This window comes from Haliotis rubra, unplaced genomic scaffold (assembly GCF_003918875.1).
Source record: "Haliotis rubra isolate DU_JTF1 unplaced genomic scaffold, ASM391887v1 Scf43, whole genome shotgun sequence".
Taxonomy (NCBI): Eukaryota; Metazoa; Mollusca; class Gastropoda; order Lepetellida; family Haliotidae; genus Haliotis; species Haliotis rubra.
This window is the reverse complement of record NW_025767113.1, coordinates 1,535,488-1,553,751: the sequence shown is the minus strand read 5'-3', so window position 1 is coordinate 1,553,751 and position 18,264 is coordinate 1,535,488. Positions and strand designations below refer to the sequence as shown.

At 42.1% G+C, this 18,264-nt stretch overlaps 1 long non-coding RNA gene across 1 annotated transcript in view; it reads right to left on the bottom strand.

The window, feature by feature from the left end:
* The window catches only part of LOC124289023, a 28,746-nt gene that overhangs the window by 1,002 nt on the left and 9,480 nt on the right, over window positions 1–18,264 (bottom strand). Inside the window, exons 4-5 of the long non-coding RNA XR_006901569.1 lie at window positions 12,007–12,022; window positions 7,077–7,080 (exon numbers count right to left, since the gene is read on the bottom strand). This is a non-coding gene — a long non-coding RNA (uncharacterized LOC124289023). The remainder of the gene's footprint in view (window positions 1–7,076; window positions 7,081–12,006; window positions 12,023–18,264) is intronic.

Genomic DNA, 18,264 nt, shown 5'->3' with positions numbered 1-18,264 from the left:
AACAGAGTGGAACGGACGAAAAGGAAATGGAACACAGGACCAACACACACACACACAATGGAATGGACACATGGAGGGAACACACACACAAATGGAATATGGACAAACAGGTAGGAAGAAATGGAGTGGAAATAGACACGAAGGACACATGGACACATGGAATAGCCCACAGACACATGGAACACAAGAATGGAACGAAATATGTACGGGGAAAATGGACCACACGAGCACAGTGTGGACACACCGGACACACGTGGAACGACCATGGAACTGCACAGACACACAAAGGAAGGAAGAAACAAGAATGAAGCATGAACGGAAAAATAAGGAAAGCACAGCAGGAACAGGAAGAAAGAGTGGAATGGTGGACACAGTAGAAAGAAAGGAAGGGAGACACAGTAGAAAATAATGGAAGAATGAAGACAGGAAAGAAAGAAAGAATGAAAGAAATGGAATGGATACAGGGTGATTACAATGTGAAAAGAGGAACGCAGGCACAGCAAATGAACGGCACACAGAAACACACAGAAAGCAGCCGAGAACACACACACAGGACACACACACATGGAACGAAGGACACACAGAAATAGACACAGCACAGCAGTGGAAGTGGACAACAGAAGGAGAATGTAGCATAATGGAATGGAAGTGGTGGACAAACATGGCAGAAAGAAATGGAATGGACACAGTAGAAGAACACGAAAGACACGAATAGATAACAGAAAGAAAAGAACGGAAAGGACAGGAGCCTTACTGGACAGAAATGAAGAACATTTGAAATGGAGGACGGATGGACAAGGAGATGGACACACTGTTTTAAATGAAAAAGATGGATGGAATGGATGGAATATGGAGGTGGAGCTGGAATGGAGACAGGAAGGACAAACAACATGGACAAGGAACAAGGAAGGAACATGAAAGGAATAGAATGAGACAGCGGAAAGTGGACAGAGACACCACACAGTATATCCTTGTTAAATATGTATCTTATGAAAGAAGGATGAATGGAATGGATGGGAGGAAGGAATGGAAGGAATGAAGAAATGGAGCGGACAAACAACAGAATGGACCATGGATAGAGACTTGAAATGAAGGGACCCCATTCATATGTATAATAGTCTTGAGGAAAGCAGGGACCAAATGGAACAGTGGATGAAAGAAGGATGGAATGGAAGGAAATGAACCTTTAAAGACGATGGAAGATGTTGGTGAGAGTCTGAGTCCTGAAAATGGACACCTATGGAGATGAAATGCAGTGGAATTGAGTATGGGGAGAATGGACAATGGAATGGAGGGAAGAAGGGAATGGAATGGAATGGATGGACACAGAAAGGAAGGAATGGAAATATCTGATTATGGATTGGATCACACACGCGGACCAGACGGGGATGTTCTACAGGATGGACAAGTTAAGGAAGGGGATTCAGTGGATGTGGAATCCAGTGGACAGACACGTCTTGGTTTCAATTCGAGTTCTTTAATGACTGACTCTACTTTTAGTTTCCAACCTGGAAAATCAAATTACAAACAGAAATTGTGGCCTGGGGTCGAAATCGAATGCATCGCCAACAATTACCAGTCAATCCTTTATTATTAAACTATGTATCGTTGAATACCTTGTATTACCAACGTTTGTTATGCAAGGAACAAGTCTCTATCCTGAAACATGTCTGGACTGGGCGAATTGGCTAATGATAGAAAACTTCACATCAAATCTCCATAATATTGAGCCTAACAGTCACAAAGCCCGGCTGGAGGAGGAGATTTGAGGACATTGATTGTGGAGACAGACTCAGTACTCGTGCCATGAAAGAGGAGAGGAATTCCGACTTTAAGATATTGAATTTGAATCTGAGAGAGAGAAGGAAAACCAAATGAAATCTCCTCAGTACCTTCAAACGTGCGTGGTTTGATCTTTCCGCTATGGTTAGACTTGTTGCGTTCTCTGGAACATAATGCTGAAATGATTTTCTTTCTGAAAAGGTGACTGACAACCGAAATGGGCGCCAAATACAATAATAATATCAGGTAATCGGAGGGAACACTTGAACTGGATTTGATCCGTGCCCTTCTTCCTTCAAAAGATTCACTGGAAGCCAAGCCAACCGTGAATGTCGGCAAGTGTGAATTGGTTACAGGCCCAGTGTACAGTTTGTAGGTCATGCCATAGGCCATGTCCAGGTGCCGCCAGTACAAGCGAAGGTGGAATCTATTTCAAAGGCCCTAGGGTCCCAAAGCAAAAAAGGAGTTGTCCGGGAATGACTGGTTACTACTGTAAAGTTTGTCAACATGTCTGACTTTGTCGCAGCCCCTCTGACTAATTTGTTTGGACAAAAGAGTGAAATGTCTTTGCCAGGCAGGGTTTGAAAAGTCTAATGACATTCTTCAAATTCTGGCATTTTGAGAAACTCTTTACATGTATTCATATATACAAGTGGCATTGGTCCTGGAGCCGACCTACGCCGTGTGGTGAGACAAACGTAGGCTTTCAACATCCCGTTTGTTAAATGTTCAAGGAAATTGTACAAACGTCAAGAAAATTTGGTTTAAAAATAGAAGCTCTTGCTTTGTTAGTTGTGGCCAGCAAATTCCAAGTGTACCCTTGGTACTTCTTTTACTTCCTTTTTCAAGTGGACTCGCTGGAAAGCCGGTATTTGTAGTGGGTTGATTCATCAAACATGATTTAAAGTCGACGGTACATACCGCTGATACATTCTTCACGAGCTGGTTGAGGGCGTAAACATTATATCATAGTTACGCAATGGCCGTTTCTATCATGACACGATGGCTGAAGGCACTGCTTCACATCACTCTTCTGAAACATATATATGCATATCTAAATAATGCCTCTCAGAAGCTTTACCATATATAATTTAATTGATTTTAAAAATACGTATTTAGATTACAATATTAAATCAAGCGTCTGAAATCGAATTAATGAAACGTTGCATTAAACTGACCATCGTGCCCTCAACCGCCAGAACATTATTTCAAGCGAACCACAAAAGAGTTATGGTCCCTTTGGATAGCTCTTTACGGTAACATCCGGATAACACCTTTTGGACATAGAACTGTTCCTGATGTGTAAAAAAAAAAAAAAAACATACGCCAACTTTGTGACAAAGTCCACCGCAAACATAGTACGTATGCAGTGCCCTGAGTTCAAAACCCATCCTTATGAAATGTCTTCGAGTTCACTATGCATTTATTTTTACTCGACTTTCACCAGTTTCGGCTTTAAACAATGAATCGTATGCACACTCGAAACGGAAACATAACGAACCATTTTCATAGCAGTTTTAAGCTTGTCAGAATATGTTTCAATTGATTTTAAAGTCGAGAGGCAGACGCCATTTTGTGTACATGTCAGTATAGTCGGTATGAATTTATAGATTCTCAAAATGAAACAAACGAATATTTTGCGCATTCCAACAGTGCGGTAAGATAAATACGTTGTAACTTTCATTTGAATGCGATTGATGAATGATACGCCTTTTGTGGTGCAGTCACACCTCGCTTACTCACTCGCGACACGGCTACAAAACGTGCACATCAGCCCGTAATACCCTCGAGAGAAGCTTACGCTGCTATATGCAAATCTTAGATCAGCGGCATATTTAGAAAGACTTTGAAATCTGCTATACTCCACCGCTGATGCAGTGAACATAATAGAAAGCAGTGATATTTTGGCAAAGTTACGAGTTTAGATTTTCGAAGCTTCACCGCCAATATAGTCGGGCGTTAATGTCGGTTGTGATGGCACTTAATGATACCCGTAGCGCCAAAGAGCTTCGAAAGTCTGGGCCCAGAAGACCAGCACTGTGTGTGATGATCACCATACCCGACATATTATCTGACAGAACTGGATTATTGCATAAAGAGGTGCTAAATTACCACCTCGGTCTTTATTGCTATAATGACTTGTAGTATATGAACTTTGGTTCGATTTGTGGTGATTGTGAACATCGTAAATGTTAGAATGCAATTGTTGCATGCCCAGAAGCACATTATATTCTGTTTGTTTTCGTTTCACCCCAGTTCTTGCTATGGACTGGTTCCCGCACATCTACATTTCAAATTTTGGAATCAACACGTATAAACACACGAAGGAATATTAAAATACCTATTTCTTCAGAATTATTTCTCTGGCATGCAACGCTTCACCAGCCCCCAGAACCAGTGAGAGGAAGCACAGCATGCTTCTACCTGCGGAAATGCACGGTCCAATTCACTTGGAATTCTTCAACGGCACCGAAAGACATAAATAACAGTTTGAAGTGAATTCATAGACGACGCTTCCGCCAGAGAAAACGCATTTCATCTTCCAAGCGGAATATGCAAGATATGGGCCCTGGATTCTCCTCCCGATGACGCCAAAGTTAAATAATAGACATGGATTGAAACTGTAGACAAAGAATACTTGGGAAGGAGAATGAATCTGCTTTTAAGCCTTAAGGCGACAGTGTTTTATTGGAATATGTAACAAATCGTAGATTGTAATGCAAAAGGCGAGCCAGGGCTTTCACGGGATGTTGTAAACGATGCGGGTGACGCTTTAGAAGCCATCTACCATATTCATCTAACATTTCGCCAAACAGCTGCCGCTTTAAATCAAAACGTAATTCGATCGTTAAAAGAGCAGCAATCTCTACCGTCTTGTTTAGATCGTAAAAGCATCCAGCCACGAAAATGCCAATACTTCCATTAAAACGTCGATTTTACGGGATGTTGGCAAAATGGCGAAGGTTGCGGTGTGTACATTCTCCAGGCGGCATCGATCGCTGCGGTCGTGATGTAGGAGTATTAACTGGTTCATGACAGCTAAGGGGACAGAAAAATACGGCATGTTTCCGATAACAACAATCAAAACAAATAGGTCTCTTCAAATGTTGCCAGCTTCAGCGCTAGAAAAGCCAGTTGGACTCCATGGCGAGTGGATGATGCACCTAATCCAACAGCAGCCAGTGAGGCTACTCCATCTCATTGAGGCAATAGATGATGAACAGAGGCATTGTGTCTAATAAACGTGGAGGTGGGTTAATGATGTCGACCCAGGAGCGCATAAGCCAATCGACTGGTTTGACGTCTGGTCGGTAGGGTATGGATATAACCTTCCCGGTTTACATCAGTCAGTCATCCACAAGGGACCGACCAGTAGCTTGTTGTTCATTCCCAATGTTGAGTTATGGGCATCCATCTATCCATCAAACACCATCCCCCGGCGACCGCTGCAGGACAGAAACACTCTGCATTGAAGATGGGCATGGTGGGCGAGCTGCTCTAAGGCGCCAGGCTAGTGATCCAGCGAGCTTAGGTGCCTGGATCGAGAGCCCACCTGTGACCGGGTGTAAAACCTTGAGAGTCAACTTTGTGTGCAGACTCTTTCAGTGTTGTCACAACCCCTAGTGTGCAGAACACAAACCCTGTGCGCCAAAGAACCCACTCATCCGACGGTAGGTGACTAGATGGTGGACACACGAACACGTACAGACACCTATATGAGTCTGTTTGCAGAGAAAAACGTACCGATGAATTTCACTTTAAGCCAAATAAGTTAAATCGAATAAATTGAAATTAAGATTGCGAATCCTCGCTAATTTTTACGTAGCCAATTGAACATTTAACTCTCAGAATTTTATTCAACTTAGGATTAAAGTTGTTTAACTAACGATCATAATTTCAAATCGCTTTATTTGTTTGTATTACAAGGTATGCACATTAAATGAAACCCCGATAACAAGTAGGGTTGGTCTAAGTTAGTCGCCTTCATCACGTACCGCAAGTGCATTTCGTTTCAACTGTTCCAACTACTGCGCCATTACCCCATTGTAGCAATACAAACCAATAATAACGATTTCAATCTATGATCGTTTGTTAAACCTTTATCCTAAGTTAAAAATCAAAATTCTGAGACTTCTAAATTTCCAATTGGCAAGGTAAAACCATGAGGACCTCACAACCTTGATTTCAACTTTATTTGGCTTAGTTTTTGTTTTAAAATGAAATTCATCGGTACGTGCCACCGCAAACAGACTATAGTTGCGGAGTATTGTGACGTGCAATATCATTGGACAACAAACTGTTACTATGTGTCCCAGGCCACCCAGCTACATTTGGGTACCAGTATGAGAGGGATGAGTCTGTGTGATAACTCAGGCAGCATGAGGCATGGTGAATACTCCCCAGGGAGTTGAGTAGGTTAAGATTAAATGAATGCCAGAAAAGAAGATCCGTTGATCAAGGGAACACACCAGCGCCTTGAGCATGTACTGGATTCGCGGATATGTGCGCTATATAAATATCCTATAATAGTAATAAACACTTGGGACTGGCCATCGTTATGCCGGGGAGTCGCTATCAACACTTTGGCAAACATCGACAGTTTGCTTCCTTTATGCCTTATTGAAAATTCAAAAGCAGTGGTCGGTTCATATATTTCCCCAAATTTAAAGTAATATACTCGTAAAGGATACGGTAATGGGGATGATATTATATCCCCACACGCAGCCACTGGAAGCAATCACTGGAGCCCATTAGGCCTCATTTCCGTTCACCGTTATTCTACGTGTAACTGTCTCTCTCCGTCAAATGTTTGGGTCCTGACAATGAACTCCACTTTTACTTTCTATTTATCCGAATTGAAACTTCTTATCATGTAGACACGTTAATGCCGTAAACTGAAGGGGCAGAAAGTTAAACATTCTGGAATATATAAACACATTTTAAATGCAAATATATTTGCAGTTAGCGTCACTTTCTCCAGTGTAGTGATAATTTCCCCACGAGCCTGCAATTGAGAGGCAAAATCGCATTTAGTAAGGATTTCCGCATGGTGTTTTTAGGGAAACAAGCGACTGGATATATGGGGAGGGGTACCTCCTCCTCCTAACCTTTGTCGCACAATATTAATTCAGCTCCAGTCTTGGAGGAGCACAAATGTCGCTAGCAACAGATGTCAGCTGCACGTTGCTGTTTCTTTACGTATTCTGTAATACACGCATGAGAAGGCGTCATGTACACTTTAAAGAGAGGCGAGTGTTTTCCTGTATTGATGTATTGGAAAATACGTATGCAACTTGACTTTTGTACCAGTCCTACTGAACTTCTAATCTGTCCTAGTAGAGTATCAATAGCTAGCACCAGGTAACCTCTTATGTCCTCTCGCTAGTCTTAGTTCCAAGGATGTCCAAGTCCATGTACGTATAGTAATTCCTATCCTTAAAAGGCACATCTAGATTAGTGGACAGTACAGGACCGGTCGGTTGAGGGACATCACTGTATCACCGGACGATATGATATATGTAGTACCATCTGATGTAAAGAGTGGATTTCAGATTGGCGGCTTCAGAAGCTCTTTTGACACAACTCCGGTTTGGAATCTTCTAAAACACATTATTGCTATAAGCTCTGCTATGGTATGTCATATAATCGCCATTAAAATTCGCACAGTTAGGTAACTGCGTAATCGGGTCTTCTTTACTTGCATCACATTGTAATTGTTTGCAGTAATTTGTACTGACTTTGTAACACGGTTTCGCCCATAATACAGTCGTTAAGCTATAGTACTGTTGTTTCTGGCATTACACTTCGATCTTCTGTGACGTATATATAGAGAATACCACACGAGGTCTCATTATTACGAATTATACGAAACGAGTGGTCCTTCCTATGGTATCTGACCGAGCGAAAGCGAGGTCGGATAAACATAGGAGCGTCGCAAGCATCGGCAATTGCAAGTGTCATAAGTCTGGGTGAACAACTGCCTGTACATATATATAGTAGGAGTGAAACTCGGAACTTCTGTGTACACCATACAGCGATGTAAACATGTAGGAGGTGAAACTCGGAACTTCTGTACACCATACAGCGATGTAAACATGTAGGAGGTGAAACTCGGAACTTCTGTACACCATACAGCGATGTAAACATGTAGGAGGTGAAACTCGGAACTTCTGTACACCATACAGCGATGTAAACATGTAGGAGGAAAGAAAACTCGGAACTTCTGGGTGTACACCATGGCAGCGATGTAAACATGTAGGAGGGGAAACTCGGAACTTCTGTACACCATACTGCGATGTAAATACGAACATGAGCCTTCAGGTAGTGTTGGATGTGTTTATAACACTGACGTGCTGTGAAGCATTTACAACAGAGCTATGCTTCCCGTCAGTCTTCAGGACTCTTATGACATTCCGGGCAAGACGTCCAGTTTTGATGGCATCCCGTTATGTTCCGACTTCTTTCCCACTGTGCTTTGAACAACAATTACCCTGTGTCTTCACTTTGTGTGTATTATTCAGGGATGGTGAAGGGGGGGGGGGACAACTTCGAATCCCATCACTGATGAATGTCCTCAAATGTCCACCTATGCATTTATCAGCTTGCATTGAAGTCAATAGTTTCTAGTATCTGCATTATTATAGATAGGATGAGTTCCGTTTGTTTTTGCCAAGAGTATGGTGAGCCAGCAGTGTCATTCATCATTCTTGACTGGTCATTGGAAGTATACTGTATTCCTTTGTAGCAAGGCAAGAATTCGCTATTGATCCTGTGAAGTATTAGAATGTTTCACTTGTAAGACCACTTCCTGTTTCCATAAACACAACCTGGTTGTGATTTACGATACCAGGTTCTTGCCTTGACATGATATGAGGACATTAAGAATGACGGGTTTTTTGTTTCGGGAAGGATTATGATTTATTGTCTTCCAGATGGGACCGACACAGTTGTGAACGTTGTGGGCGACTGCCTGGTAAACAACCGGGCTCTGCTGTGGTCATGCTTGGAATCGTACACTCGACTCCACTCTTCTCGAGATATATTTTGCATATGGATAGGATTTTGTGGCTTAGATTTTTACTCTTCATGAAAACAAGGGATACTCGGAAAAACCTTGACAGGCACAAGTTTCTAGCAACATTTCGTATGATTAAAACAGACTATATAGAGTGGACACAGTAGAGTAGAGAACATGGCCGCCATCCTTCTTGAGGGGCGAGAACGGTGAGACGGGAAATTTCAAGTGAGCGTTTAGGGATCAGAAATGCAAAATACAGTCACCATCTGCCATTAATTATCACGACAAGGTATACTCCGCATGAGTCTCCCAATGGAGACGAAGGAATCTGTCCCGCTCCTCTTGTAAAGCCTGGCAACGTTTAGACTACGTTGACGACGGCCTATAACGTTGATGCTCACGTCTCCCTATCATTTTCTCGTCTCACTGCTGACCGTGACATTCTATGATGTTGTGCTGATGGACGTGAGCAGTGACGCCCGTTTGTTTGGTGTCGCCCTGTACGACCAGGAGACGTGGGAGGCCGGCTACCATCCTGGAGTATACCTGGGCCAAAACGGCCTTTTCTTCATATGATCTGTGAGCGTATACGATGATCACCTACCCGGTCCCTCATCTGTCATCGCTGACGTCAGTGAGCAACTTTTTAGGTTTGTCTCGCTGAAACAAGAGAACTGGAAATAGATTTTATAGAAAACAAATCACTTAATCTAGATACATTTATCATCTTTAGCAGTAATCCTATCTCAGCTCACACAGAAAGTTGCCACAACGTTATTTTACCCTCTCTGTCAAGGTTCTTGCAACATGTGACAACATGAGAATCTAGTATTTAACGCCGTGTAAGCCATCACGTTATGGCATATCATGGTCACCATTTCATAGTATTAGGGTGACAAATACATATGAATTTAGATGAATTTTCCGGCAAATGTTCGATGTCGGTTGTACAGAACCTTAGCCCTAGGAAGCACGGTGGTGTGTGGCACAGCCGTTGTCAGCTTGCTATGAGGCCGTGTTATTCTCTGTGGAACCGTGTTGTTTGACCAGCATGTCAGGGAGATTAAGAGGGTTCCAGAACAGAAACTTCTTGAAGCTATGTGGGTGAGTGTGTGCGTAATATCTGTGTGTGTGGTGTATATATATGTATGATATATAGGGGGTACATTTGTCGTGGTCATCTCACACCTCACATGAAGAACATCAAGTGCTGTGTTGGAAACTTGGCAGCTGTTGAAGCTATGTGATTATTATCATCATTGCTTTTGCTAGAATCACAGTTTTTTAGATTTTATTTATACCGCTACTCTTCTACTGTAACTGTAATTCTTCTGCTGTGATTCGTGCTGATTATTAGACTACGTTAATATTTTAACACTATTGTCAACTATATCACAATTTATATATTCTTTGTTTGTTCCAAGTACGTACAGATGTGGGTTGAACCTACTGTTTCAGTGTGGACCCCGACAGCTGGCAGCCATATTGTACCCAGGACTGACCTCCCTTCAGGTCCCAGGTATTAACAAGACGTGACGTCGGGACTGGGTATTGACAAAACGTGAAGTCTGGCCTGGGTATTGGGAAGACGTAAAGTCTGGCCTTGGTATTGGGAAGACGTGAAGTCTGACCTGGGTACTCAGAAGACGTGAAGTCTGACCTGGGTTTTCGGAAGACGTGAAGTCTGACCTAGGGACTGACAAGACGTGAAGTCTGGCCTAGGTACTGACAAGGCGTGAAGTCTGGCCTGGGTATTGACAAGACGTGAAGTCTGGCCTGGGCATTGACAAGACGTGAAGTCTGACCTGGCTATTGACAAGACGTGAAGACTGGCCTAGGTATTGACAGGACGTGATGTCTGGCCTGGATATTGGGAAGACGTGAAGTCTGGCCTGGGTATTGAGAAGACGTGAAGTCTGGCCAGTTGTATTACGCTGACGTGAAGTCTAGCCTGGGTATTGGCAAGACGTGAAGTCTAGCCTGGGTACTGACAAGGCGTGAAGTCTGGCCTGGGTATTGGGAAGACGTGAAGTCTGGCATGGGTATTGGGAAGACGTGAAGTCTGACCTGGGTATTGGGAAGACGTGATGTCTGGCCTGGGTATTGGGAAGACGTGAAGTCTGACCTGGGTATTAGGAAGACGTGTAGTCTGACCTGGGTATTGGGAAGACGTGTAGTCTGACCTGGGTATTGGGAAGACGTGACGTCTGGCCTGGGTATTGGGAAGACGTGATGTCTAACCTGGCTATTGGGAAGACGTGAAGTCTGACCTGGGTATTGGGAAGACGTGATGTCTGGCCGGGGTATTGGGAAGACGTGAAGTCTGACCTGGGTATTAGAAAGACGTGTAGTCTGACCTGGGTATTGACAAGACGTGATGTCTGACCTGGGTACTGACAAGACGTGAAGTCTGGCCTGGGTACTGACAAGACGTGTACTCTGACCTGGGTACTGACAAGACGTGAAGTCTGGCCTGGGTATTTGGAAGATGTGAATTCTGGCCTGGGTATTGAGAAGACGTGAAGTCTGACCTGGGTATTGACAAGACGTGAAGCCTGGCCTGGGTACTGACAAGACGTTGAGTCTAGCCTGGGTATTGGGAAGACGTGAAGCCTGGCCGGGGTATTGGGAAGACATGAAGTCTGGCCTGGGTATTGGGAAGACGTGAAGGCTGGCCTGGATATTGGGAAGACGTGAAGTCTGACCTGGGTACTGACAAGACGTGAAGTCTGGCCTGGGTATTGGGAAGAGGTGAAGTCTGGCCTTGGTATTGGGAAGACGTGAAGTCTAGCCTGGGTATTGGGAAGACGTGAAGTCTTGCCTGGTTACTGGGAAGACGTGAAGTCTGACCTGGGTATTGACAAGAAGTGAAGTCTGGCCTGGGTATTGACAAGAAGTGAAGTCTGGCCTGGGTATTGACAAGACGTGAAGTCTGGCCTGGGTATTGGGAAGACGTGATGTCTGGCCTGGGTATTGGGAAGACGTGAAGTCTGGCCTGGGTATTGACAAGAAGTGAAGTCTGGCCTGGGTATTGGGAAGACGTGAAGTCTGGCCTGGGTATTGGGAAGATGTGAAATCTGGCCTTGGTATTGGGAAGACGTGAAGTCTGGCCTGGTTATTGAGAAGACGTGAAGCCTGGCCTGGGTACTGGGAAGACGTGAAGTGTGGCCTGGGTACCGGGAAGACGTGAAGCCTGGCCTGGGTACTGGGAAGACGTGAAGTCTGGCCTGTATAATAAGTACGCCCAACTTCCAACTACTGAACAATGATTAAATTCATAAAACCGCTTCCAGCAAGCGCAAATAGAAATGAACTGTCCAAATTGGATTAGTCTAGAAAGCGTAAAGCACTTTTTGGCCCATCGTTCCAATATCTGTATCGATCTAGGATGATGAATAAGGATGCGACTTTGGCAAAACTCGGCGTTTACCAAACTATTGCACCGTCTAACATATTTCCACGAATGTCAAAATGAAGGTCTTGAGGTGGCTCGAATGTCGGAGTTGCTACTCGAGGTCGACCAGATCACGAACTGATGGAAGCAGTTCAGCTAGTTGTAACCATAACAACGTAATATTTCGCTCCTATAGTCACAGGTAGCTGTTCCACTCATAACCATGACAACGCAACATAGTGTCTCAGTAGTCACAGGCAGTTGACCCACTCATATCCATGACAACGCAACATTGTATACCTGTAGTCACAAGCAGCTGTCCCTTTCTTATAGCAGAAATACTATTGTACGGTGATCGTCCACAGGCCACCTTAGTATAGCAGAAATACTATTGTACGGTGATTGTCCACAGGCCACCTTAGTATAGCAGAAATACTATTGTACGGTGATTGTCCACAGGCCACCTTAGTATAACAGAAACACTATTGTACGGTGATCGTCCACAGGCCACCTTAGTATAAAGCAGAAATGGCTATTGTACGGTGATCGTCCACAGGCTTGCACCTTAGTATAGCAAAAATACTATTGTACGGTGATCGTCCACGGGCCACCCTTAGTATAGCAGAAATACTATTGTACGGTGATCGTCCCACAGGCCACCTTAGTATAAGAAATACTATTGTACGGTGATTGTCCACAAGAGCCACCTTAGTATAGCAGAAATACTATTGTACGGTGATTGTCACCAGGCCACCTTAGTAGTATAACAGAAATATTGTTACGGTGATCGTGTCCGCTGACGCCACCTTTAGTATAGCAGAAATACTATTGTACGGTGATCGTCCACAGGCCACCTTAGTATAGCAGAAATATTCTATTGTACGGTGATCATGCACAGGCCATAGTATAGTATAGCAGAAATACTATTGTACGGTGATCGTCCACGGGCCAATCTTAGAGTATAGCAGAAATACTATTGTACGGTGATCGTCCACGGGCCACCTTAGTATAAAGCAGAAATACTATTGCACGGTGTCGGCAAATAAACCAACACTACTGTGATTGGTTGGTGCTCCTCCTGGTAAGAGCAGGACATGCTTCATCATCTCTGGACACCTGGACCCGAGGTTATAAAACTTTCCTGAGTACGATTTCATGCTCAAATCCGGTTTCGTGCTCAACTCCAGAACTCGAACTCGGTAAACGGAGGTTATTAAATAACATTATCATTTTACTGAGGACTTCAACGTTGCAAAGTGTTTTACAGATTGAAATGATCCTTCTGTGTAATTTTACTAAGGTAAGTTTTTGTAAGTGAACTGTAACTAATGAAGATAAGCATTACATGATATTCATCTTCGGTGTAAAAATTCCTTATTCAATTTACCAGGTATAAAATTGTCAGCTAATGAAGATGAATAGGTTCCGATCCCAACATAGATACAATGTGTAGTGCTGATTGCTTGGGTAGCCTCTGTTCACTTAGAGTATAACATTTTACAATATATTCAGTTTCTACAATCAAACCAAAATTGAGGAATTAGATAAATCACTCCAACCATTATTGCTGAAAGTTGTCCTACAAAGTCTCTGCTTCAACAAGGATATAAAATTATTTTAACGTTTCCATCTGCCTGATATCCATACAAGTCCAAGTCCATACCTAATAAAATGGCTAACTATTCTCCGAACGTTCGTAGCCCTAGAGACTAGCCTTTAAACCCATTCTTAACACACTAGGCTACGATCAAAGTTTAGAATTCTTAGGGATACGAGTATTTTCGAGGAATAAGGGCCTATTCTTTATGTGTGACCCAATGAGACCTTTTATCAGTATTAAGTGACTTTAGGATCTCATAACACTGGAAAGATAGTCTTCAGTGATATAAATGAAAAAGTCAATATTTAATAGTTGTAGTCATATATCTCTCTTAATTCCAGTACTGAAGAGGCCACAGGCCTATAGTACAAAGTATTATAACAATAATGGTATACAATCACACTGTTTGCAGATGTTGTCTTCTATGTTCAAAAGCATAGTGGATATATACTAGCCACATAAAGAAACTGTGCACACAGAAAATTCTTTCAGAATTGGAACACAACACAGAAAAGACGAAATGATGTAGACACTTTATAAGCTGAAGTATCGGACCACAAGAAAATGTGGAAAGAGCAAGAACAATATCCGTAACGATGACGTCAGAAGTTCAAAATCGAGTACGGTGCGTCACACGACAAAGTCACCAAAGTCAATAACAGAATATGACCACCATGTGCGTGAATAACAGCAGTGCATCGACGACACTTATATAGGCTACTGAATGAGCATTGAAGGCCTGGGAATGGTCTTGAACGTGGTCACCGCCGTCTTGAACTTGTGTCTGAATTTGTTCCACCCAGAATCCATCTGTCCTGTCTTGGCGTCGTTACGTCGGGGACGCCCATACAAAGTGATGGTCGGCGACGTCATTTTAGTGTTTCCATAACGCCTGACCAATGCAGAATATCGTGTTACGATGGCACGTGGAAATGTGCTACCACCTGTTGTTGGCTCATTCCTGCTCGAACCATTCCATTGGCTTCTTCATGACGTTGACAGATGTTAATCTTAGCACGGTGTGCATGTGACTTCTCGCCATGTAATTTGTACTACATTTGAATGACCAAAGATCAAAACTTTCGACAGTGACAAAGCAATTTCTGAGTTTCACTTGTTGTAGTTAGCAGCGCGTGCTGCACGCAAATGTGCAGTAACACAATGCAAGTCCATAGGCCACTATTAAAGGAACGTCACGTCGCCTGACACGTCGATCGAGCATGAGCTTGTTGTCTCAATACTTGCTCTGTTCACACCTTTATTTATGTATAAAGAATTGCTGTGTGCCTATATCTACATTTTCTGTATTACTACAGATTTATTTATGTAGCCAGTATACACATACCAAGTTTGCGAATACAAGTTGTAATACTGGTCTCATTAACAAATTAAAACTACACCGTGGGAGATGAATAGTAATATTGTGGTAGATCTCTCCTTAAATCAAACTGTAAAGTATTGGGACATACCAAGCAAACAATTGCGAACTCATCTCTCAATTACATTTAGTGCAGTACCGGCACAAATTTGCGTCATTTCTCTTGGAATATTATAAATATCTGCCCTTCCTCGATCCATAAGGATCATGTGAAGAGCATACTAAATCCTGGATAATGAAACGAGGGAGTTTTCTGAGAGTTCATATATCGTGGAAGTATTGCTTTGTATTTTAAAGGCAGGTTAAAAGCACTGTAAAAAGTGGATTTGGGCGACTGTATTAAACATGAATTCCAAGTCTGACACGAATTTATACTTTCTTGGATCCTTTGCGAGAAAGCTGGTCATAAAATGACTCCTGGGCAGGTATATGTATATACAGGCATAAGTGGGATTCACCTTTCAAGATGGTCATTTCTCATAAAGGCGTGGTGCAGTGGCACCTGTTTGATAAACCATAATAATTTTTAGTCTGTATGAGTATTGACGTATATATCCAGTTAAAGGACAAAGGCCCGTTCGCCAATCAGCAGCATCTAATGTTATCTAGAGCTGTACTCGCGGAGGCAATGCAATGGTGAGCATCACTTAGCCTAACATTTCAAGCAAATGCATTGTCCAAAACAGGACATATATAGGAGGCAGACACCCTGGCCACCACCATGAGGTTTCCATGAGTATTGGAATTTAAATTGATAACAATGTAAAGATGATGAATGATCTGCGCACTTAATAACATCCTATCTACTTGACCCAAAAGAGAGGCATTACAATGCTCTTACTACCCTATTCTGAGGAAATGCACTCCTGTCAAAATGTTATTGAAAGAAGAACTGACAGCGCACTGAAACCAAGATGTTACAATACTTAGTAGATCTTAATGAATTTCTTTTTGTGAATACTGTTTCGAATTAATGGTTAGGCTGAAAAAATACAACAATTTTACATCTTCTTGACAAAGGAAATAGTTCCTTACTTTTCCAATTCTAAAAAAATCTGCTTAAAATCCGAGCGACAAAAAACTTGAGTAAATTTTTGATGTACATTATCAGTTTTATTGACAGTGTTCCAATGACTCCAATTCCGCATCTGGATCTTAAGTTGATGGTGAGAATTGATTTACTTACATGCAGCAACTGAATTTCTGATTCTAATTTCTTTTGATTTTTTTCTAACATTTTTGAATTTCCGATTTTGCAGATTCTTTTGCCTCCAAGTTTGATCCCTTTAGTGTCCTCTATAATTGTTTTTCATATGTTGCCTCAGCCTTGATTTCTTTCATAGCTTCCGGCTTTTTTTTATACTACTATGCAAGCATAATGAGAACAGACATTATCGATATGTTGAATTAAAGTTACTCATCTAGCAATGTATCCTTACACTGTTCTGGTTAGGGTGCGAGAAACTTGAGATTGATATTCCATGCAACATATGAAACCTGCATTTTATCATTGCACCATTATTATGGTAACCAAACTGCAGCATTCCTGGAGACGTAACATAGAAAGCAGATGTTTGGGATTACACCTTCTTTCTTTGGAAAGTACAGAATTCTAGTACTTATTGTGGTTGGAGTCCTATCCACCAGGATTCAGACCCGCACCCTCAGAGTCAGGCACCTGTCTGCCAGCACACACAATGCAGTGACAGAGCGGTCTAGGCAGCTGACTTTGTATGCTGGCATGATTGGAAGCTCCGACTCTGAGGGTGTGGGATAGAATTCTGGATGAGACCTAATCAAAGCGTATAAGTCTGTATACTTCACTTACAAAGAAAGTGTAATCCCTATCTCTTTAACATGGTGTTATATTGTTCCTCTTTCTAAAAATGGCATTAATCCATAATCATAGCGGCAATACTGAAATATGCACATTAAGTTCATATTTTGTTTGTTTCACATATATTAGTATAATATTTCAAATGTACCATCTGAATGGTTTTCCTGTTGAGGTGACCGCCCTTTCACCTTGTGTGGTTCTTCACCCTGTGGGCCTGCAAGGATAGAATGACAACAAATTATTTTTCATATCCTTTGCTGAATTTCAAAAGATACCATTTATTTCTGTTTCCAAGATGGAGTATATTTATCTTTTTCACATTAATGGAATTGATATTTTTCACAAAATAAAGGTAATTGGTATTATATTATTAGTTGAAATGAATTAAAATTTTAGGCATTATGCCTTTGAAATATATCATTTAAGGGAGACAACCCACCAAATTGACAGATGTTTCATGTTATACATGAGATGTGTATATAACAATAATATTCCCTGGGACCATAAAAGTTTTGTTTGCACCTTCTGCTGCAAATGGGCAGTTTCGTCTGCGCAGGCATGGAGGCATCCTGATGTGAAAGGAAACCAAAATGTATTTTTCAGCCTATTTTAACATTTTAAAGCTTAGATGCATTACCGATGCATACAAAGATGCCGTGTACCTTCTAATGTTATTGATTGAGTAATTTTCTTCAAATTTATTCTTTGACACAGAGTAAATCATTACTGTTCTTGAATGATTTGCTTTCACGATGTAATTCCCCCAACAAATGTATTATTGTACTATGATCCACATGTATAGCAGGCTTTGTGTCTTGAACATAGTGTTACTTGTATTTGTCTCGGACAGTACTTGATTGGTCCGCATGATGGTGGTGTCAAAAACGCTTTCATCTTTATTTCTTGTTTGGTCTTCAGAATGAAGGGTCTCCAGAGTCTCACCACAGGCAGCATTATTATCAGGATGTTCGTGCAAAGTTTATCAATGATCTTCGATATGGAAGACAACTTATACCATCGCATTGTCAATTAATGAGTCTAGGCCATGAATGCCTGGCCTCCCTTCCAATGACTTGGAAAGGGCCTCATCTGCACTTGTTAGTGCTGGTGGTGGAGGAGTCCTACTATGTTGCCTCTATGGTTAGAGTGAGTGGTTTCAGCGGCACAATTGACATCTGACCAGTCTTCTGCCGTTGGCTCGTGGTATTAATATTGATCACCTGCATGTGTCTACTCTGATCCAGTCTTCTGTGTA